This window comes from Microcebus murinus, chromosome 24, assembly GCF_040939455.1.
Source record: "Microcebus murinus isolate Inina chromosome 24, M.murinus_Inina_mat1.0, whole genome shotgun sequence".
In the NCBI taxonomy this organism is placed as follows: Eukaryota; Metazoa; Chordata; class Mammalia; order Primates; family Cheirogaleidae; genus Microcebus; species Microcebus murinus.
The window spans coordinates 8,075,165-8,099,570 of record NC_134127.1 but is presented as its reverse complement, the minus strand read 5'-3'; the positions used below and the strand labels follow the sequence as shown (position 1 = coordinate 8,099,570).

General features: G+C 46.1%; 1 long non-coding RNA gene across 1 annotated transcript; it reads left to right on the top strand.

The window, feature by feature from the left end:
* Positions 1-1,123: 1,123 nt before the first annotated feature.
* Positions 1,124-8,814, top strand: LOC105877327 (uncharacterized). Its single transcript, XR_001156896.2, has 2 exons — positions 1,124-1,227; positions 7,839-8,814. It is a non-coding gene; the product is annotated as an uncharacterized LOC105877327 (long non-coding RNA).
* The last annotated feature ends 15,592 nt before the right edge of the window (positions 8,815-24,406 follow it).

Below are 24,406 nucleotides of genomic sequence, written 5' to 3'. Positions count from 1 at the left end.
AATCAAAACAAAAATTTTTAAAAATGTAAATTCTGTTTCAGAGATAAAACTTCTAGAATACAAAAGATTTGTTAAAAAACAAAAAGAGGCCGGGTGTGGTGGCTCACGCCTGTAATCCTAGCACTCTGGGAGGCTGAGGGGGGTGGATCACTCAAGGTCAGGAGTTCGAAACCAGCCTGAGCAAGAGCGAGAACCCATCTCTACTAAAAAAATAGAAAGAAATTAATTGGCCAACTAAAAATATATAGAAAAAATTAGCTGGGCATGGTGGTGCATGCCTGTAGTCCCAGCTACTCAGGAGGCTGAGGCAGGAGGATGGCTTGAGCCCAGGAGTTTGAGGTTGCTGTGAGCTAGGCTGATGCCACGGGCACCCTAGCCCAGGCAACAAAGTGAGACTCTGTCTCAAAAAACAAAAACAAAAACAAAAACAAAAAAAACCATAGGGGAAAAAGCCTAAAAACAAGGCTTGATGATTTTTGATTAACAGGGAATGCCAATTCACTTATAATACAAATGAAGCAACAAAATTGGTAAGGTCACAGAAGTTGAATTAACTGCCACAAGGTAGGTGGTTAAAATAAGCTTTCTGGGACAAAAATAATTTATAACCTTAGTGAACTAACAGTTTGCCATGGCAAACATTGTAACAAATGTAGTCTCTTATAACAAACACCCATAGCATCAGAATTACAAATCAACAATTAAATCTGGGACTACTAAAACAAATCTTTCAATATCACAGGAAAGCTCTTGGTCATTCTCAGCAAACATTCTTGGACAGAAACAACTTTATGTTGACAAGATACAGGATAAATTTCCATTTAACTTGCATTTTATGGCAAGCTGGACATAAATGTTCACTAAGCCTTCCCCCAAGTCTAATGAGATGGGCTGTCTACTTGACTACTTTGTCTTCTAATTCTTTTCAAAGGCTCTCCTTCAGCTGCTAATTAGGTTTTGTAGCCTTTGGCTTCAGATGTATTTTCTAGTCAAGGTTGCATTTAGAAAGAATGAGGCACTCTAAAAGGAGGAAAGTTATCAGTAGTTTGTGATTTCTCTCATGGGCCTATGATGCAGCCATTGACCACAACTGTGACCTGTGGTTCTAGAATTTTCCATCTCAGCCGGATGGGAACCAGGGAAGTAAGTTACCACACCAAGGTTAAGTGCTTTGAGATCGAGGATTCCCTTCCTTTTTGTGCATGTCTTCCCCACAATGGAAGGCAGGTGAGTAATAAATACCATATACACATTGAAATGGGTTCTCCTGCTCACATTGCACCTAGCAGCAAGACCAAAGAGAATGTAATAGCAAGTAAATACTATTGCAGATTACTGCCCAGATGCACAGCTTGGGCTTTACATTTTTTTTTTTTTCTTGTTAATGTAAAGGGTTTCTGTACACAGAGTGACGCTTTTTCTTCTGGACTCCATGGTCAAAGCTTAGAGTGCAGAGCAGGAAGATCCGAGAACCTCCCAAATGGGTGGAATCAAAGGTTGGTTATTTTAACCACATAAAACATCTTTGTATGAATCCTGTCCTTATCTATCCAAAGTTGGTGAACAAATGGTTACTCATCAGGGGGAAAACATGAATGCTGATATGTCAGTAACATCAATCTGCACGTAAGAGATCAAACTCTGAAATCACCCACCCGCAGTGTGATTTTGCTAGGAGGTTCCATCCTACAGACTCTGCTGGAGCTGCAAGGAAAAATCATCTGGCAAAAGGTCCTTCTACATAGTTCTCCTAGTAAGGTTTGGTTTTCTTTTCTTGTAGGGGTTGCTTCGGCTGGGTGGAATAAGTCTTTTAAGTGGGGCCGTGTTGACATCAAGGAGCAACCTCCTGCTTTTCAGCGTGGAACCTCAGAGAACAAGTCATGGGACGTTAACCCAAGATGGTGAAGGCACTCGCCTGATGTTTTGTGCCAAGGATGATTTATGTTTTTCCTAAAGTCTGCCTAGCTGAGCCACTGTGGGGTGGAAGGTGGTTATGAAGTCGTGGAAAGAACAGACAGACACTGGATCTGACACTGATTTCCCTCTTCTTGTGTACGAGTGGTGACTAGAGACATTTAGGGTGTGTATTTACAAGAGAGTGATATTTTCTGTCCTCGGGGGACGCTTTGCATGTGTAGAGGGCTGGGTGTGTGTGTGTGTGTGTGTGTGTGTGTGTGTGTGTGTGTTTAGGGAGCCCTTAGACATAGGTAAAATAGCTGGCTGTTATCTATATATGATTTAAAGGTTGTCACTAAAAGTTTTCCCTCATCAAACCCATCTATATATCCCCCCTAACTGGCTTTGTTAATATTCATGGTACCTACAATTCTTTTTTTTTTTTTTTTTTATGAGACAGAGTCTCGCTTTGTTGTCCAGGCTAGAGTGAGTGCCATGGCGTCAGCCTAGCTCACAGCAGCCTCAAACTCCTGGGCTCAAGCGATCCTCCTGCCTCAGCCTCCCGAGTAGCTGGGACTACAGGCATGCGCCACCACGCCCGGCTAATTTTTTATGTATATATCAGTTGGCCAATTAATTTCTTTCTATTTATGGTAGAGACAGGGGTCTCGCTCTTGATGAGGCTGGTTTCGAACTCCTGACCTTGAGCAATCCACCTGCCTCGGTGTCCCAGAGTGCTAGGATTACAGGCGTGAGCCACTGAGCCCAGCTGGTACCTACAATTCTGCCAGTTATTCATGCTTTTTTTTTTTTTTTTAAGACAGGGTCTCACTCTGTTGCCCAGGCTAGAGTGCCCTGGCATCAGCTTAGCTCACAGCAACCTCAAACTCCTGGGCTCAAGCAATCCTCCTGCCTCAGCCTCCCGAGTAGCTGGGACTACAGGCATGTGCCACCATGCCCGGCTAATTTTTTTTATACATTTTTGTTGGCCAATTAATTTCTTTCTCTTTTTAGTAGAGATGGGGTCTCGCTCTTGCTCCAGCTGGTTTTGAACTTCTGACCTTAAGCCATCCGCCCGCATCGGCCTTCCAGAGTGCTAGGATTACAGATGTGAGCCCCCATGCCTGGCCAGTTTTTCATGCTTTTAATTTAGTTATGGGCTGCCGGAGACCTCTGTCAACATGCAAACATTTGAGGGTAGTCAGTATGTTAAATAATTAGCCCTGGTAACTTGGCTCTCAGTTTACGTGACTTGCCAGAAACAACTAGATCATTCAAGAGTTGAAAATTAGAACAGAAAGATTTTTAGGGGTGATAGTGAGTGGCAGTCGAAGAGACATGAGGACAGGTCTTGAGTCTGGGAGGTCCCCGATTTTGCATTATGATTCATTGAATATCTAAAAAGGATAACCTGGGCCTGGGCGTGGTGGCTCACGCCTACAATCCTAGCGCTCTGGGAGGCCGAGGAGGGAGGATCGTTTGAGCTCGGGAGTACGAGACCAGCCTGAGTAAGATCGAGATGCTGTCTCTACTAAAAAATAGAAAGAAATTAATTGGCCAACTAAAAACATATAGAAAAAAAAATTAGCCGGGCATGGTGGCGCATGCCTGTGGTCCCAGCTACTCGGGAGGCTGAGGCAGCAGGATTGCTTGAGCCCAGGAGTTTGAGGTTGCTGTGAGCGAGGCTGACGCCACGGCACTCACTCTAGCCTGGGCAACAGAGGGAGACTGTGTCTCAAAAAAAAAAAAAAAAAAAAAAAAAAAAAAAAAAAGATAACCTGGACAAGAAAAAGGTTTTGACATCACAAGGTTTTGAGGATGGGAAACAGGAGAAAAAGGAAACTACGTCTCCAAAAGGTGAACAGAATGCTAAAGAGCAACTTTGCTTATGTCATGAATTTTCCAAAATCTGCTCCATTTCTTTCTTTAATTGCGAATAGGAGTGTGTTTTTACATTTTGGGCACAAGAGGGTCTGAACATGTCTATAAGGAACTGAATATTTTTTTTGCATGTCTACTTTTTTTTTGTTTTTTTATAATAGTCTCCTAGTGGGTACGCCTGGGTACGTACTTATGCACAAAACTTGAGAGGAGGTATCTGATACGCGTACATCCACGTTTCCAGAAGAAAAGGGAATTTGCTATGCGCTTACTGTTTTGTGTCCTTGTACACGGGCTGCCCTTGGGATTCATCACTAAAACATCCGGCTGATGCTGCAAACCGTGTTCCCACATTAAGTGATTCATCTTAAATGCATGAAATGAAAGAAAACAGAAAAGCTGAGTTGCTGTATAAATGGGGCAAGTTAGTGAAACAAGGTAAATAAAGGGGTAAGCTACCGAAAAAAAAAAAAAACCAGGTGAGTTTAGCTAGATAAAAGGGTAACTACTACTTCAATAATGTGCTGAGCTGCTAGGATAATAGAACAATTTACCTAAACAGAGCAGCACCGATTTGTCAAGGCATTGATTTTTTTTTTTTTTTTAATTCTCTCCCTCGGAGGAAAGCGATTCCACTTTCGTCCTGCAGGTGGCAGCATTGCCGGCCGCAACCTGGTCGGCCACGGTCGGCTGCCTTTTGTGTGATGAATCCGCCCAGGCAGAAATGCCTGTTTGCTTTGCAGGGGCCTTGTAGCTTTTCAGAATTTCATTAAGGAGAGAAAGGCCACTCTTATTACTAGTACAGTCATTTTTACATATCCGACATGTCTCCAGAGCAGGCAAATACAGTAACAGTGTTAAAAGTGCCTGGGTGGCCATTCCAGAGCAGATGTAAGAATTTGTTAAATGCTTGCCCACGGTGAAAATATATCTACTGCTTTTAATTATATTTACGAAAGAATATTAGAGGCAAATCTTGGCGAGACTGCAGTCTGGAACTAGCCGTTGTGTTGGCTGTAACCACACACTTCGCTTTCAGTTGGGTGTTATTCTTTTTATATAGTTTACTTTCTCGATTCTGTTTATCTGTTGCATGATGCCTTATGAAGCAATAACTCACTCATAATTGGCAAGTTTCTGCCATGTTCTGAGTTGTGTGACATGTAAATTCTTAGACTATGAGCTCCTTGAGAGTGGCCGCCATGTTTTAATTATGGTGTAGTCCCGATACTGATATCATACATGTAAAATGATATTTAATATTTACTGAGTGCTTAATACCTCCTTGTCACTGTTCCAAATACTTTAGGTGTGTTACATTTAATTTCCGTCACAGGGCTGTAAGGAATGTACCATTTATATTACCATTTTATAGATGAAGAAATGAAGGCATAGGGAGATGAAGTAACTTCTAGAACATTTTTCATGATATGATAATCTTGGTTTTTATATGATTTACTGTTTGCTTTCTGAATTTTTTGTTTGTTTGTTTATGTCCCTCAGAATGCCAAATGTTTGAGTTCCTGAAAATTTGATGCAAAGCAACATTTCACATATTTTTAAAAAACCATATTTTGTCATTATGCAAATACTGCATGATCACACTTATATGAGATATCTAGAGTAGTCCGATTCATAGAAACAGAAAGTAGAATGGTGGTTGTCAGGGGCTGGGGGAAGGGGGAATGGGGAGTTGCCGTTTAATGGGTAAGAAGTTTTAGTTTTGACAGAGAGGTTCTAGAGATCTAGTGCATGTCAACATGAATCTACCTAACACTACCGAACTGTACACTTAAAAATGGTTAAGACGGCAAATTTTATGTTGTGTGTTTTTTGACCACAATTAAAAATTTTAAAAAGAAACTTGTCAAAGAGAAACAAACAAATCATATGTTGTCATTATGTAATGAATTCAGTTTGTAGTTATTTAAAATTTTATTTGAGGCTCTTTAGCACATTAAAATCATATTTGTTGAACTAGTAAGTTTATTTTTAATGTTCTTAACAATGAACTCTAAAAAATTATATGTCTATTTGAAATGCCAAAAGCTTCTGATAAAGAGAGTTACTGATGAACAGACAGTTTTTAAATGGATGAGAAAAGTGTCAATATAGGCAAAATGTGCTAATTTGTTACAATTTGTTTGTGAAATTTTACTATAGTGGCCAGGTGTGGTGGCTTATGCCTGAAATCCCAACATTTTGGAAGGCCAAGGCAGGAGTATCACATGAACCAGGAATTTGAGACCATCCTGGGTAACAGAGACAGTTAAGTCTGTACAAAGTTTTTTGTGTGTGCCTATAGTCCTAGTTACTTGGGAGACTGAGGCAGGAGAATCACTTGAGCCCACATGGCTTGGGTTTAAATAATTACTTTGATGTGTGCTCATGCAAATCACTCCATATCTCTGACCCCTAATTTCCTCATTTTTGATGAGAAATAATAATCCCCGTGTGTCTCTCAGAATTGTTGAATGGATTGAATGAGTTCATTAAAAGAGAACATTTAGGAATATTAATGACCAAAAGTATAAAATTGTGATCAATGTTATCAATGCTTTACATTTGTATGGCAAATTATATAGAAAGTCTATGCTTCATGTCAGGGTAGACTATCTTAGCTTGAGAAATCCTAGAAGGGTCATAGTAGTTCTTTTTTTTTTTTTTTTTTTTTTTTTTTTTTTTTTTTTAAAGACTAGTCAAGTGCAGTAGTGAGGAGGGGGGAAAGTAGTAGAACAAGGAGTTCAATCTGTAACTGACTGTGAACAATCACGTGAGATAACTCACTACCTTCGGACCAGCCATCATAGTAGTTCTTGTTTAGTTTTTGTATGCGTTGTGTAGAACCACACACAGAAAATTTATGGGCAAGCCTTTAGGTGATGTTGTTAAAACCACAAAGGGTTTTAAGCCTAAATCCAATCACCCGTCGCACAAAGATCCAATTATTGAGACAACGAGTATTGTCAAGGAAGAAAGGGATTTTTTAATACGGAAGACGTCTTGTTAGGAGAAGGAGAGACGCCACCTCAAATCTGTCTCCAGCTAACAGAGATCATGGGCTTTTAAAGGAGGGGCCACGTGCCTTTGGGGGCAGGTTGAGGTGTAACTAACAAGGGGGCTACAGGTATCGGGGGCAGGTTGTGGGGGATGGCAAGTCCTGGTGTCAAGAAGTCTGCCCAGGGGCCTGCAGAATCTCAACTCCTTTTCTTGCAGAAAACCTACGATTTCTGGGAAACAACTCGAAAGGTCAAGTAGTTTGTTAAGGGAGAGGATTTTTAAAAAATCATATGGGGGGGGTCATTGAAATTTGTTCATGCTACTGACATGGTTACAGTGGTGCTGACAATGATAGTTGAGAAATCATTGTGGAAAGACAAAGCACAGTTTTTACTTAGGAAATAGAGATGTTCTATAGTTTGACACTCTCAAATAAGTTGACCCAAATGGATATCAGGGATAACCCCTTATTAAAGGTCTGGATTTTTTGAAAAGTAGAGTTTCTTTTCTTATGGTTTTGTTTGTTTCACCATGCAGCGATCTAGAGCTACTGCTCTTGACAATATGGGACACATTTCCTTTCTGTTCTTTTTATGCAGATTTTTCCCATAGGTGAGCTCATATCATACATGTTATTTATTTATACTTAAACATCTTTTTGGAGATAGGGTCTTGCTATGTTGTCCAGGCTGGAGTGCAGTGGCACAATCATAGTGCACTACTACAGCCTTGAACTCTTGAGCTCAAGTAATCCTCCTGCCTCAGCCTCCCAAGTATCTGGGACTAAAGGTGTGTGTCACCTTCCTGGCTTGTACGTGTAATTTAGCATGCTACTTTTGACACTAAGAAACATATTATGGGCATCTTCCTATGTCTTTAACTATCCATAAAATCCTATTAATGGCCTCAGAATATTATATTACTTGGATTTATACTAATTGGTTTACCCGATTGCTTAATGTTGGACTTTTAATGTTATTCAGTTTTTAACATTAATACGAAGATTTTGTTACCTCCACTGTGGAACTACTGATCCAGACCCAACTTTATTTCTCTTTTAGGAGGATGGCCCAGACTCTTTGGATTTAAGAAGTATGGCTCCTATGATAATTTTCCGTGCACACAGAATTGCCAAGGAAGTTGTGGAGGTCTTCACAGATTCCCTGAAATATCTGTAACCATGTCAGTCCTCCAAGTTTCTTTTGTGAAGATGGGAACAGCATGTGGTATTACCATTTCCTCTGCTTAAAACCATCACCCCATCACCGGGATGTCATTTCAGCAACATCTTAACAAATGAAAATTCTCCTCTGAGTCAATAGTAATTATAGGAATTTATCACAATTGCCAATCAAGGTGTTCTGAAGAGACTCATCTTTCTTGTTAAATTAGCTTTCACTGCACGCAAACAGTGAGTTATCTTTAGGAAATCAATTGCGGGGAAATTACAGCTTTCATGGAGTGATATAACCTTGCCAATGGTCTTGTTATACAAAATTCCTCTACCAAGAAATTCAGCTGGGCTCACATCACTTATTTTCCGGGTCTGTATTTCTGTGCAGTAAATGTGGAAAAAGTCAACTTCCTAGGGCCAAGGGAGGGGGCAGAGACGAGGACCTTGGAAATGTCTCAAGACACCTGCAGCCAATTAAACCGTCACCCCAGAAGAGGTCAGGAGGCTGAGGATATCATTTCAAAAGACTTTGATCCAAGGGATTTGAGGATAGATGTCCTGGCGGGAGATGTTACTGGCTGTTTTGTACATGCTTACACCAGAAGAAGCTTTGGTTGCAGGAGACTTTGAGTAATTACCGAGCTCTTTAAAGAAGCAGTAACATCGGAGGTTTTTCTGAGAAGCCTTGGTGACATGGGTGATCAGGGACCATTTCCTGCGGCAGCTGGAGGAAGTCCATTTTAGCATTTAATCTCTGCTGCAGGTTCCCACATCAAATGTATGGCTCATTGATGCTATAACAAGGTGGTAATTAATATGCAATTAACCCGGAACTACTAGGGAATTACCATGTGCTTTTTAAATGGACCTGACTCAGCAATTTTTATATTTATTGGCTGTGCCCAGTGCCTTTGTTCCTCCTAGGACATTTGTGAGTGCACTATAGGACGCCAGTGTCATGAAAACCTAACAAGATCCTAGCCTGTTACTTAAGCATGACCCCCACCTGGGCAGGGCATGTGTATAAACCAGGTATGCCTCAGCAGGTTATTAGTGGCATTGGCAGAAGGACCTCTTCTAAGTTGGGTGTCAGGTCCTGTGTTAAACACCTCTTCCCTAAGTTACCTCATTTACCTTATGGGGTTGGACTATGATTGTTCCCATTTTACAGATGAGGAAACTGAAGCACTTGCCCAAGATCTCGAAGGCAGGAAATGGCAGAGGAGGAATTTCAACCCAGGCAGGGGACTCTTGAGCCCACCAGGCAGGGGACTCTTGAGCCCACGTTCGGTGCCTCTTTCCTCATCGAATTCTCTAGCAGGGGCCCCTGAGGGCTAAGCACTATCAGTAGTGCATGTACGTGCTGTGGAACCTTCCTTATCAGTCTGTTGGGTATTGCCTTTTTTGAGAATGTCAGAGCCAAAGGAGATTGGTCTCCATTTGGTAGGTGGATAGATGCAGGCTCTGGGGAGAAACAGATTGCAAGGGTTGCACTCTTAGTCCTACTTTTTCAACTAGTAATTTTATTGGATTTTGGGTTCAGTTGCTGTCCTAGATCTTTTGGGAAGCTGTAACAAAATACCCCAGACCGGATGGCTTATAAATAACAGAAACTTATTTCTTTATAGTTCTTGAGGCTGGGAATTCTGAGATGAGGGTGAAGCATGGTCAGGTTCTGGTGAGGTCCTCTCCCAGGGTGTAAACTGCCTGCTCACTTCTTCTATGTCTTTATACGGTGGAAGAAGAGAGCTCTGGGCCGGGCGCAGTGGCTCACGCCTATAATCCTAGCACTCTGGGAGGCCGAGGTGGGCGGATTGCACGAGGTCAGGAGTTCGAAACCAGCCTGAGCAAGAGTGAGACCCCGTCTCTACTATAAATAGAAAGAAATTAATTGGCCAACTAATACATATAGAAAAAAATTAGCCGGGCATGGTGGCGCACGCCTGTAGTCCCAGCTACTTGGGAGGCTGAGGCAGGAGGATCACTTGAGCCCAGTAGATTGAGGTTGCTGTGAGCTAGGCTGACGCCATGGTACTCACTCTAGTCTGGGCAACAAAGTGAGACTCTGTCTCAAAAAAAAAAAAAAAGAAGAGAGCTCTGGTCTCTCCAGCCCCTTCTAAGGGCACTAATTCCATTCACAAGGGCTCCACCCTCATGACCTGTTGACCTCTCAAAGGCCCCACCTCCTAGTACCGCCGCCTTGGGGATTAGGTTTCGATACATGGATTTTGGGCAGTGGGGAGGGCACAGAACTTTGAAACCATAATAGTCACTTAATATTTCTAGCTTTGGTTGCTTAATTTTCTTTTTTGAAAGGTAAAATTGCATCAGATGAAGGCTACAGTCCCTTCCAGAAATGAGATTTATAATTCTATGGAATTAACCATTTTGGAAACATCCTTGAATTATCTATCATATAGTTTCAGGGTTCGGTACCATATCTCTAAAACTGTGAGTTCAGACAGAGAGCCTGGTTAGGACGCATGATGACATTATTATCCAAGGGTCACTAAGGCTAGAGGAAGGTGCTACAAGAGGAGGCTGGGGCTCTGAGAGAGGGTATCTGAAAGGGGTAGGCAGGGAGAAAGGAGTAGGGCCTGGCACTTGTCAAGGGTCAAAACCAACGGAAATGATAAGGAAACACTATGGAACGTCTTGCAATAGAAAACAGCCATCGACCGTGGGACCTCAAAGGGGAATTTGGTCTGAATGTTAGATGGGGCCAAGGGGAGTTTGTCAGCATCTAAAGAACTTTTGTAAGGAAATAACATAAAATGCTAGGTTCCCTTACTTGGATGGTCGATGTAGTTTAAAGGCAGGTAAACTGTGCTATTCAGACACAGGACACTAATGCACCTGCAGGGTGACTTTCTCAGTTTGCTCAGGTAGGGGACATTGGGAGAACACACACAGTGTCTTGTGCAAATTTAGAAAAACGTACCCCAAGGGCAGGCACAGCCCCTTGGCAGTGTGGCTTGGGGAGCGGATCATGCCATCATGAGAATAGTGCTTCTTTCCCCACGCCGCTGTCCCTGTAATCTAGGGTTAAGGCAGGCAAGGAAGCTGGGAGAGCCTGAGTGTGGCCATTTTGATTGACACCGGACCCGACCCACCCTGAACGAGAGAAAGTGGCCAGCCCGGGACCACCTGAGGATGGATGAATTACTAGGCGGATGCCTTCCAAACTGTGCTTACCTTTCTGTGACAGCAGTTTATGGCTTGATCTCAAGAAGGGGCTGGTCACATACGGCTAGCTGTTTCCCAGTGGGGTTTTGAATATTTAAAAGCATTACTATTGCCCCATGAGAGAGGACCCCTACTCTGTCTGTGCAGTGGAGTCTGTTGTCTACCCCTATCTCAACAAACTTCCTGTTGCTAGTTGTCTCACACTCGAATTCTTTCCCCCATGAAGCTGAGAACCCACTTGACGAGTTCAGGGGTCTTTCCTCCCTTCCTGGGGACGCCCCCTGCGTCACCTGGGCCAAGGACATGACTGGGGCGTAGCCTCGTGCTGGAGGCCACCCCCTTGCTGCTCTTGGCCTTGCCCCCTCGTGCCTAAGCAGCCTGCACAAGCACGCGCAGCATCTCTGCTTCTCGAGGTAGGGCCCTGATGCTGTCCTGAGGCTTTGGCTGAAGGGAGCAGCCCATGTAGCTACAGGGTTAAGTTTTCTCCCTCTGTAAGCGTGGCCTTATATCTGCAGAGCGAAACTGAAGACGTCTCTCTGATTCCATTCCGTCCCCTGTTTATAGGCCGTGGCTTCTGATGTATGTCAGGGGCGCTGATACTTGTTGGTTCTACCGGTTGATAGACTGGAGAGACGGTGCGAAGGTATAAAATCAGCCCGCCATTCCTGGCTTCTCTCCTTGATCTAGTTATGAGTGTAGCAGCTGAAATAGTTTATGGCCCACTCCTGTCTGGAGAGGCTACAGGGCAGGGAAGCCCTGCTCCGGAGAAATAACGCCTTGCACCAAGCCAGTGCATCTGAAGACATCAAATGAGAGTTGCAAGCGTCTGGAGTCAGTGCTCTGTCTTTCAGGGTGGGAAGGGCCAGGGCCTTGGAGGCTGCAGCCTTTGAATCAGAGCCCAAGGCCAAACACAATGTCGTGACTCTTCCAGTGCCCTTAGTGTCCCCTGGGCCGGAAGTCATAAATCTACAGAAGGCGGCAGCTCTTTACCCTGAAGGGGCCCTGGAGCATCTTCCAGTTGTTCTATCAAACTTCTGTCTTTGCTAGAAGCGAGTGCCACCCTCTGTGTCCCCAGGCTTTGAAAGCAAAGGGGCTTGGAGCATCTTGGAAGTTGGTGGGGACAGGGATGGAAGGCACGTATTTAGCCAAAAACCAGCCCAAAAGACATTTGAAAAGGGAATAGAATACTTCTTCTTGTGTCCTTGTTTGTCATCACAAAAATAATAAAACAACATCAAATGAATTTAAAAAAAAAAAAGAAAACTGTGACCCAAAGCCCTGCATCTCTGCACAGCGACTGTTTTCACTTTCGCATATGGACTTTCGGTTCTTGTTTTTGTGGCTGTACATTTACACAGTTACAAATCAGAGTCGCTATTAATGATATAGTCGGTGAAGGAAGCAGAGTGCTCAATGCCTTCCCCTATTTCTTCTCCATCCAGGGTTGGGGAACCTGGGGCCTCAAGGCCACATGTGGTCCTCCAGATCCCTGAGTGTGGTCCCTCGACTGAATCCAAACTCCGCAGAACAAATCCCTTTATTAGAAGGATTTGTTCTATAAAGTTTGGATTCAGTCAAAATATGTATATGTACACACACACACACACACACATACATATATGCACACCACGTTTATTGCTCCATTTGCAGAATACAGGCAGAGAGCATGGTTTGCTGTGATATCATCTTCTCCTGTACTATAGTCTCCTACTATAGTCTCCTGCCAGGTCAGGATCCTGAAAACAAAAACCGAGAAGAAAAGCTGGCTTGAGGCATTCTAAGGGAGGTTATGCTCTTGGCTGCCTTCTTAGAATGGGAAGGATGGAATGCAATGACAAAACAAAAACGTAAAAGCATCATGCCACACTCCTTTTAAAGTAGTTATTCTACCCTTTTAGAGTAGTTAGGTAATTTGTCAAAGTCGCTGTGGTAGCCAGGATGATGACTCCCCAAATATATCCACATCCTAATCCTCAAAAGCTATGATTAGGTTGTTTCACGTGAACACAAAGGAATTTGCAAATGTGCTTAATGGGAGATTCCTGGATTATTTCCTAGATTATTCAAGTGTGTTCAATCTCATGTCATGAGCCCTTAAAAGTATAATAGAGGCCGGGCGTAGTGGCTCACGCCTGTAATCCTAGTATTCTGGGAGGCTGACGTGGGCGGATTGCTCGAGGTCAGGAGTTCGAAACTAACCTGAGCAAGAGCGAGAACCCGTCTCTACTATAAATAGAAAGAAATTAATTGGCCAACTAATATACATAGAAAAAATTAGCCGGGCATGGTGGTACATGCCTGTAGTCCCAGCTACTTGGGAGGCTGAGGCAGCAGGATTGCTTGAGCTCAGGAGTTTGAGGTTGCTGTGAGCTAGGCTGACGCCACGGCACTCACTCTAGCCTGGGCAACAAAGTGAGACTCTGTCTCAAAAAAAAAAAAAAAAGTATAATAGAACAGGGAAGCAGAAGGTGGGTCAGGCATGAGTGAGAATTGGACGCCATGTTGATGGCTTTGAAGGTAAAGAAAGGAAGCCATGGGTGAAGGAACGTGGCAGCTTCTGGAAGCCTGCACAGCCCTTAGCTCTAGGCAACAAGAAAACAGGGACCTTGGTCCTACAACCACAATGGACCGCACTCTGCCAACAATCTGAATGAGCGAGAACAGGTATCCTCCCCTTGAACCTCCAGAAAGGAGCTCAGCCTTGCCAACACCTTGATTTTAGCCCAGTGAGTCTGTAAGTGTGACTCAAGGAACTGTAAGATCGTAAATTTACATTCTTTAAACCGTTGTGTTTGTGGTCATTTGTTATGCCAGCAATAGCTAATACAGTCGCAAAGCTATTCAAAGCCAAGATGGCACCTCATACTCAAAAGCCCTGTGTTCTCTCCGTTATATTATGTTTTGTCATTTTAAGGCGTTCCTTGGTCCCACTCTATTCTACACAAAGTCAAATTAGGAAATAGGAGATGTGATTTCTTTTTTTCTTTTGGAAATAACCTATTGTTGCAAAAACAATAGATCTCATTCAAAGAGAGTTAAACAACACATAGAAATGCGAAAAGAAAGTAAAAGTCCCCCAAAATTCCATAATTTAAAAGTTGGCACTAACATCATTTTCACAAACATCCTTCCAGAAAATTTGCTTTGCATGTATGCACGATAAATATTTATACTTTTATATGTTTCTGTAATTGCTTTTTTGACTGTTCAATTTTTCATAGATATCATTGTGTCAGTAAATATAGATCAACACCATTATTTTAGGTGACTGAGTAATATTCTATTGTATGGATGTTACATAATTGATTTAACCAATTTTTATAAATGGACACTGATGTTGTTTCCAATATTTGGCTCTTATAAAGAAAGCTGTGATTAATATCTTTTTATCTTACCTTTCTTGTTTGAACATTCCATTAATTTCAAAATGGAGATATTCAGAGTATGTATTAATTACATTTTTATATGTTTTGAAAAAACTGTCTTCCAGGCTGGTTTTATGATTTAACATTCACAAGAATACTGTGTGACTCAATGTTTCCACAAATGCATAAACATTAGGTTCTGTTGATCTTTTTAATTTTTGTCTACATGATAAGCAAATATGTTTCCGTTTTTGATTTTTTTTGTTAGTTCACAATTGGCTTTTTAAAAATGTTTTTCGGTCACTGTGTTTCCTTCTTTGTGAGTTTCTTATGAGAGATTTTGATGCAGCACGGTGTAAACATGTAGACCCTTTTTAATAACTGAGTCATCATTTGCTAGTTGTGCCATCTTAAACAAGTTATTTAAATAACCCGAGCCTCAGTTTTTTCAACTGTCAAATGGGCATAACATTATTTACCTACTAAAGTTTTTGAAAGAGTTAAAGGAGATAATTTAGGTAAAGCTCTTAGACTGTGCTTGGCACATAGAGAGGTGTTTCATAAATATTTGTTATTATTAGTGAGATAATTTCGTGTTTTTTTTTTTTGACTTGCAAGAGATTAAAAGCTCCTTAATTATTAAGGCTATTTATCTTTTTTTTTTTTTTTTTTTGAGACAGAGTCTCACTTTGTTGCCCAGGCTAGAGTGAGTGCCATGGCGTCAGCCTAGCTCACAGCAACCTCAAACTCCTGGGCTCGAGTGATCCTTCTGCCTCAGCCTCCCGGGTAGCTGGGACTACAGGCATGCGCCACCATGCCCGGCTAATTTTTTTTTATATATATATCAGTTGGCCAATTAATTTCTTTCTATTTATAGTAGAGACGGGGTCTCACTCTTGCTCAGGCTGGTTTTGAACTCCTGACCTTGAGCAATCCGCCCGCCTCGGCCTCCCAAGAGCTAGGATTACAGGCTATTTATCTTTTGACATTTATGTTGCAAAACGTTTTATGTCAGTATATTTTAAATTGATAAATATAAAGAGGGAAACACGTGTAAGTCACATAGAGATATAGTGACTTTACAAAAAATTCTTTTGAAAAAACTGAATCCGTGTATTACAGTTCCAACCTAGTCCTACAAAGGGATTTCATCTGAAAAAAACTAGAGCAACTCCAAAAAGATCCTGTCGTACTGGGCTGTTCTTTTTTTTTTTTTTTTTTTTTTTTTTTTTTTTTTTTTGAGACAGAGTCTCACTTTGTTGCCTAGGCTAGAGTGAGTGCCGTGGTGTCAGCCTAGCTCACAGCAACCTCAGACTCCTGGGCTCAAGCGATCCTTCTGTCTCAGCCTCCCAAGTAGCTGGGACTACAGGCATGCGCCACCATGCCCGGCTAATTTTTTTTTTTTCTATATATATTAGTTGGCCAATTAGTTTCTTTCTATTTATAGTAGAGACGGGGTCTCGCTCTTGCTCAGGCTGGTTTTGAACTCCCGACCTCGAGCAATCCGCCCGCCTCGGCCTCCCAGAGAGCTAGGATTACAGGCGTGAGCCACCGCGCCCGGCCTGGGCTGTTCTTATTTCTATATTGTCATTTGCAATTTGGCTGAGGCTGTCATTAGGTCTTCGGGACTAGGTGCAGCTGTAGGAATTTTAGATTATTACAAAGACAGGAGGGGAGCTCCACCCCCAAAGCTTTGGCCAAAGCTTCCTTCGCTAGTAAGAGCCTCACCTGGCAGCTGGGGTGTGGGGACACCATCACCACCTAAGCTCTGGCCCAAACCAATCCTTAGTCTTGCTGGACCCTGGCCTCACAGCCCCCCTTTTTTTAAATTTCGGCATATTATGGGGGTACAGATTTTAAGGTTTCAATAAATGCCCTTTCCCCCCGTCCCCCCACAAGTCTGAGTTTGCAGCATGACCATCCCCCAGATGGTGCACATCTCACTCATTATATATGTATATACCCGCCCCCCTCCCCCGTGCCCAGTACCCTATTACTGTAGTACCTATGTGTCCACTTAGGAGCTGCTCAGTTAATACCAGTTTGCTGGTGAGTATATGTGGTGCTTGTTTTTCCATTCTTGGGATACTTCACTTAGTAGTATGGGTTCCAGCTCTAACCAGGAAAATATTCACAGTCCCTTCCTTGAATATTGCTATTAGCATCTCTAAGTTCTAGGTCTCTTGCAGGGGGCCCCTCCCACGTGGGCGGGGGAGGGTGGGTTCTGTTCACATCCATGTCGCTTTGCAGCTCCCTCTCCTCCCTGGAGGGGCCAATGCCCTGCCCCCCTTTCTCCTGCCAAGACGTTTCCTGAACCCTCAGCTACTGTCTCTTCCCTGATGGACTCGGGGCCCACCCGCCGGCCAGCCAGCCGCTGACAGCGCAGGGATCCGTTGATTCCCGTTAACAACTATTAATAGGGCTCCCTGTTTCCCGGGCAACCGACAGGATGACGCCCCTCCCTGTCTTCTGTTTTCAGGGCACAATTGATCCCTCTTCACCACCTTAAGTGGCAGCTGTTTAAATCATATTGACGTCCGCCGTTCAGAGTGATGCTTCTGATGTCTGGCGTGTTAACAGATTAAATATGGGAACTGGAATCCTGAACATGCCATTTACCTGTTTTGGGGTGGAGCTCGCTGCAAAAAGTGAGACGCTTGGGTTTTTTTTTTTTTTTTTTGTCTTTGTGTCTGACTTTTGTCTGGGCATGCATCTTTTTTTTTTTTTTTTTCCCCCCTGTCTGGATTCCTTTCTTTTTATTGTTCATTAATTTTTAAATAGATCCCCTGTGCCTCAGTGGAGGGAGTCAGGAGGATTTTGGGAGGTCTGCTGATCTCTAGAATCTTCCAGAAGGATGCTGAACGCTGTGTTAAGTGCATCTGTGTGGTGCGGGTAGGGTGAACAGGCAGGTGAGGAAGGACAGAAAACCAAAGCGGGCTTGGGAGGAGGAAACGTTAAGATCCAGTGTTCGTTAAGTCTAAAAAGAGACGGGGCTCCCAGGAAGCGCGTCTTCCCCGGGGACACCAGCGTTGCAGGGACGAGCGGGCCACTTGGCGAGGTGGTTTGCTTGCTGTTTCTTTTTTATTAAAAAAAAAAAAATAAAGAACAAACAAAATCACTGCTTTTTTTTCGCCCACCACAGCCAGCATGCTTGCGAGAGGGGAGGGACACTGGCGACAGAGCTGTTCTTCTCTTCCCAGGCTGTGACTCCTCGTGTCGCCCGCTGGGGCCCGAGTCACCAGACGGGCAGGAAGGCCGCCCTGGGGCCCTGCACCTGGTGCACCCATCACCCTGCGCCCGTCACCCTGCGCCCGTCACCCTGTGCCCCTCACCCTGCCCCCGTCACCCCGCGCCCGTCACCCTGCGCCCCTCACCCTGCCCCCGTCACCCTGCGCCCGTCACCCTGCGCCCGTCACCCTGCGCCCCTCACCCCGTGCCCCTCACCCCGTGCCCCTCACCCCGCGCCCGTCACCCCGCGCCGGTCACCCCGCGCTCGTCACCCTGCGCCCGTCACCCTGTGCCCCTCACCCTGCGCCCCTCACCCCGCGCCCCTCACCCCGCGCCCCTCACCCCGCGCCCCTCACCCCGCGCCCCTCACCCCGCGCCCGTCACCCCGCGCCCGTCACCCTGCGCCCGTCACCCTGCGCCCGTCACTCTGCAGCCCCTCACCCTGCGCCCGTCACCCTGCGCCCCTCACCCTGCGCCCCTCACCCTGCGCCCCTCACCCCGCGCCCCTCACCCCGCGCCCCTCACCCCGCGCCCGTCACCCCGCGCCGGTCACCCCGCACTCGTCACCCCGCGCCCCTCACCCTGCGCCCCTCACCCCGCGCCCCTCACCCCGCGCCCCTCACCCCGCGCCCGTCACCCTGCGCCCGTCACCCTGCGCCCGTCACCCTGCGCCCGTCACTCTGCAGCCCCTCACCCTGCGCCCGTCACCCTGCGCCCCTCACCCTGCAGCCCCTCACCCTGCAGCCCCTCACCCCGCGCCCGTCACCCCGCGCCCGTCACCCTGCGCCCGTCACCCTGCGCCCCTCACCCTGCAGCCCCTCACCCTGCAGCCCCTCACCCTGCGCCCCTCACCCTGCAGCCCCTCACCCTGCAGCCCCTCACCCCGCGCCCGTCACCCCGCGCCCGTCACCCCGCGCCCGTCACCCTGCGCCCGTCACCCTGCGCCCCTCACCCTGCAGCCCCTCACCCTGCAGCCCCTCACCCCGCGCCCGTCACCCTGCGCCCCTCACCCCGCGCCCGTCACCCCGCGCCCGCCGCAGGGAGGCTGTCCCCTCCGCGGCAGGGCAGGTGCATTTCCGCGTGGCTGCGTTCCAGAATGTTTGCTGCGGCCCGTCTGGGAGTCGCGGGTTTGCCAAGCGCAGCAGCGCAAAGCCCCGAGTGGGGCGGGGTGGGGGGACACGACTTTCTTAAGCACGGGTGGGTGATGGCCCCCCAAAGTGGACCCGGAGAGTCCGATAAAACAGCAAGGAGAAGGCGTTCAGGCGATGATTGCTTCCCTCGCACCCCTTAAGTGGGCTGGCAGCCCGGGCTCCCGCTCCTGGTGCGCCTGATGGATTGATTGATTTGCCGTTACAGCCCCCGGAAAACGTGGAGGAGCCGTGATTGTCGCTGGAGGAGGCTGTCGGCTCCACGCTGCCTGAGTGGCTGGTGTCTGGGAGGTCCCTGGGGGGCCCCGCGTGAGGAGGCTGCTTCTGCGCTTCACTCGCGCTGCTGTCGCCTGGCAGACCCCGCCTGCCACCAGGGGGCTCGAGGGCTCTGGAGGTTAATGTGTGCAGGCAACACGCACACACACACGTGCGCATGGGACATGGGTGCACATGCATGCACGTGCTACAGGCACATCATATGCATTGGGGTTTTTGTTAAAATCACCTGGAAAAGGATCTCATTCTGCATTTGCCTCTACTTATGGGAACCTGGTCATAGCGAGATACTGACAAGGGAGTTTGGTGGAGCCCCTGGGAACAGCGAGACGGTGGGTTATTGGCCATCTCCATAGTTTGGTATTTTTTGGAGTTGAGTCACAAAGTAGGGGGCAAGGATGATGACACCATTTGTCGAGCTGTTTATTTATTTACTTAAGTAGAGTCGCAGAAAGAGTCCCTGCCTCAGGGACCATCAGGCAGGGAGCAAAGGGCGTTCCAGGCAAAGGGAATGACGTGTCAATGACCTCATGTCCTCCGTTTGGGACAGGGTGGGTGGAACAGTGAAGGAAACCACTTTGACTCATGCCTATGGCCCTACTGTTTTCTCAAGAGGTAGCTGCAGAGTAAGGGTGAGTCCAGGCTACTGACACTTATTATTTTATTTTATTTTTTAGAGGTCTTGCTGTGTTGCCCAGACTGGAGTGCAGGGGTGCAATCACAGCTCACTGCAACCACCAAGCAGCCTCCTGAGTAGCTGGGACTACAGGCGCACACCACTATGCTTGGCTAATTTTTCCCTGCTCGCTTTTTGTAGAGATGGGGTCTCACTATGTTGCCCAGGCTAGTCTCGAACTCCTGGCCTCAAGCAATCCTCCTGCCTCAGCCTCCCAAAGTGCTGGGGTTACAGGCGTGAGCCCCGCTGTGCCTGGCCCACTGACCCTTAAATTCCTTTAAGCTGATGAGTGATATTTCACTATTTTGTCTCTTGGTTTAGGGTTTTGGGTACTTTAATATTCAAATATCCCTGGGGGAGGGAGTATTTTCAGTTTTTTTTTTTTTTTTTTATTTTTCACTCATTTACACCTTGCTGGGAGTTGGATTATTAACTCTTCTCCCAGGAACACGTTTTGAGGGGGTGAGTGAGTGGGGTGGTGGACGCAAGAGGGATCTGCAGGCATGACTAGCATTGTTCTCCAAGGGGGCTGGTGAGGTAATTCACCATCTAACTGCCTGTGTCTTCTGGAACTTACGGTTGCCCTCCGGGAGTGGCAGCAAAGGTGGCTGGGGTGGGCCTGGCTCGGGGAGCACAAACACTTGTGCTTTTTTTAGTCTTGGTTTCTTTGGGTTTGCTTGTTCCATTGCATTGGGGAAACTGAGGGCTTGGGAACTGCTTCCGAATAATTCCTGCTACATGTGGCCTGAACCATTCCAGGCCGATGGCATTGACAGATGATGAATTCCACCTCATTCTCAGGGGAAATGGGTGAGATGTGAGGTTTCTGCTCTTGGCATCCCATCTGCTCCCTCTCCCCCAAACCCCCTGATCTGCCCCAAACCTGCGCCAATGGAGGCCTTCTCTAGCTATGTGGATAGCGATGTCATCCTTCAATCACTTCCGGTCATGCGCATCACCGCTTAAGGAGGTTCTGGTGGTTCTTCCCTCAGACTCTAGACAGACAGGTCTGAAGATCCCTCATGCCTCCACTGCTGTCGCCCTGGTTCCTCTACTGCCAGCTCTTGCCCGGATGACAAGGGCCTCCGAGAAGCTCTCCTACTTCCTCTGTCTTTGCCCTTGTGGACCAGAGTCTATTCTCAGTTCCACAGCCAGGGTGATCCACCCAATCATAACCCAGATCCTGCCACTTCCTGGGCTTACGACCCGGCAACAACTCACTATTTCAAGAGTAAAACTGGGCGTGGTGGCCCTCACCTGCAATCCCAGCACTTTGGGAGGCTGAGGTGGGAGGATCGCTTGAGGTCAGGAGTTTGAGACCAGCGTGAGCAAGAGGGAGACCTTGTCTCTACAAAAAAATAGAAAAATTAGCGTGTGCCTGTAGTCCCAGCTACTTGGGAGGCTGAGGCAGGAGGATCGCTTGAGCCCAGGAAGTTGAGGGTGCAGGGAACTATGATGATGCCACTGCACTCCAGCCTGGGCCACAGAGCAAGACTTGATCTCAAAAAAAAAAAAAAAAAAAAAAAAAAAATAGTGAAACCAAACTTCTTTTTTTTTTTTTTTTTTTTTTTTGAGACAGAGTCTCGCTTTGTTGCCCAGGCTAGAGTGAGTGCCGTGGTGTCAGCCTAGCTCACAGCAACCTCAAACTCCTGGGCTCGAGTGATCCTTCTGCCTCAGCCTCCCGGGTAGCTGGGACTACAGGCATGTGCCACCATGCCCGGCTAATTTTTTTTTATGTATGTATCAGTTGGCCAATTAATTTCTTTCTATTTATAGTAGAGACGGGGTCTCACTCTTGCTCAGGCTGGTTTTGAACTCCTGACCTTGAGCAATCCGCCCGCCTCGGCCTCCCAAGAGCTAGGATTACAGGCGTGAGCCACAGCGCCCGGCCGAAACCAAACTTCTTACAGCGACCTGAAAGGTCCTACATGATTTGGCCCCTTGAGCCACGGCACCTCCTTCCCTCAGTTCTCTTTGCCACCCAGCTCCAGCCACGCTGGCCTCCTAATTCTTCCTGCAACAGCCCAGGGTACACTCCGACCTGTCCCCTTTGCTCTAGCTGCACTCTTCACCTGGAAGGTTCTCCTCTACTGAGATCCACTTGGCCAACTCCCTCCCACCTTCTATTCTTTTTTGCTTGGGGGTCATCTTCTCAGTTGGCATTTCCCTGAGCATCTTATTTAAAATGAAATTTCCCACTCTTTCTCCCCCCTGCTATGCTGTACCTTTCTTTTCTTTCTTTCTTTTTTTTTATGGAATGCATTACCTTTCAATATATAACTTACCTAATTAGTGTGTTTGTATTTTATCGTCTGTCTCGCTCCACCAAATGGAAGTTCTCTGTGAATTCTTGCTTTGGTAGGTGATGCATTCCATTACTTGCTTTTTTTTTTTTTTTTTTTTTTGAGACAGAGTCTCGCTTTGTTGTCCAGGCTAGAGTGAGTGCCGTGGCGTCAGCCTAGCTCACAGCAACCTCAAACTCCTGGGCTCGAGTGATCCTTCTGTCTCAGCCTCCCAAGTAGCTGGGACTACAGGCATGCGCCACCATGCCCGGCTAATTTTTTATATATATATCAGTTGGCCAATTAATTTCTTTCTATTTATAGTAGAGACGGGGTCTCGCTCTTGCTCAGGCTGGTTTTGAACTCCTGACCTTGAGCAATCCGCCCGCCTCGGCCTCCCAAGAGCTAGGATTACAGGCGTGAGCCACAGCGCCCGGCCAGGACCCTGCTTTTAAGTAGATTATATAATTTACTAATCTATGCTGAGATGCTGTTACTTATTTTTTTCCTTGGAGGTATTCACGGTACAATACAGGTTGGCCTTAAAAAAAATAAAGAAGAATCTTCTACTTTAAGGAGTCATTACTCTTTGGCTCTGAGGTTTCTCGCAGGCCAGTAGGGCAGACATTTTTCAAGAGCAGAAGAAAGAAATTATATATCACAAATAGGTGATATAGGTGGTCTGCTCTGGGTGAGCCCTGTCTGCTTCCAAACAACAGTTTAGGATCCTAGTCCCCATTTTCTGCCCCGAATTCTGTATGTTACTTTCCCATGGTTAACTAAACAAACATTGGCTGTGTGTCACTCTATGTTACAGCATTTTTAACCGTTGCAACATTTCTGTCTGGCAGATATTTTCATTCTCATAGGATTAGACACCACCGAGGCCCAGGGAAGCCAAGGAACTTGCTCAAGTTTGCACTGCCACCAGGCAACCAAGATCACGACAGCGATGAGAGTTCCTATCTTTCGAGTCCAAGTTTAATGCTTTTTTTTTTTTTTTTTTTTTTGAGACAGAGTCTCGCTTTGTTGCCCAGGCTAGAGTGAGTGCCGTGGCGTCAGCCTAGCTCACAGCAACCTCAAACTCCTGGGCTCGAGTGATCCTTCTGCCTCAGCCTCCCGAGTAGCTGGGACTACAGGCATGCGCCACCATGCCCGGCTAATTTTTTATATATATATCAGTTGGCCAATTAATTTCTTTCTATTTATAGTAGAGACGGGGTCTCGCTCTTGCTCAGGCTGGTTTTGAACTCCTGACCTTGAGCAATCCGCCCGCCTCGGCCTCCCAAGAGCTAGGATTACAGGCGTGAGCCACAGTGCCCGGCTGCTTTTTTTTTTTTTAAATACTTTCTATTTTATGGCAGTTGTAGGTTCACAAGAGCACTGGGGATTCCCATAGTCACCACACACCCACGACCTCCCCACTTTTGACGTCCCCCACTAGAGTGGCACTTGCTACAGTTGATGAACCTACGTTGACACATCATTATCGTCCTAAGTCCGCAGTTTACGTTAGGGTTCACTCTCGGCGTGGTACATTCTGTGGATTCTGAGAAATGCATAATGACATGAACCCACTATTGTGGTATCACACAGAGCAGTTTCATCACCCTAAAAATCCTCTGTGCTCTGCCTGTTCATCCTTTCCTCCCCCAACCCCTGGGCAATCACTGATCTTTTTTTACTGTCTCCATAGCTTTTCTGTTTTAGAATGTCATAGAGTTGGAATCCCACAGTATGTAGCCCTTTCAGATTCGCTTCTCTCACTTAGTAATATGCCTCTGCTGCTCTTTTTAATACAGCGGATTCCTCTTGGGTTCAAAAAAATTGCCCTCTGTTGCCCAGAGTCTGAATGCTTTTAAGCATTCCTGATTTTGTCGTTGTAATGCATTTGTTTAATAGGTTATTTATCAGATGCCTAATTGTAGCTGATCATGCACATGTACTGTGATTCCATTTTTCTTCTGACTTCCCTCTCCCAGCCCTCAGCTTCTTGTAAAGATGGGCCCCCTCCTAAGCCCACAGCAACAGGACTCTGAACCCGTGACGCCTAATGAGGGGGCAATGGTGAGATAAACAAGACGGAGAGGGACAAGCCTGAGAGGAGGAGGAGGAGAGTGCAGAGGCAGAGCCGTGGTGACCCCTGATTATCCAGAGCTGTTTCTGGAACACGTCTTTGTGCTGCGACCGCCTGCTGTCTCCGGTCTGCATGCCGTCTTCACTCCTAATTAAAGCCAGCGGGGCTAGCATGGAAGAAAAACAATCTCCAGGCGAGGGGCTGGGGGAGGGAGAAA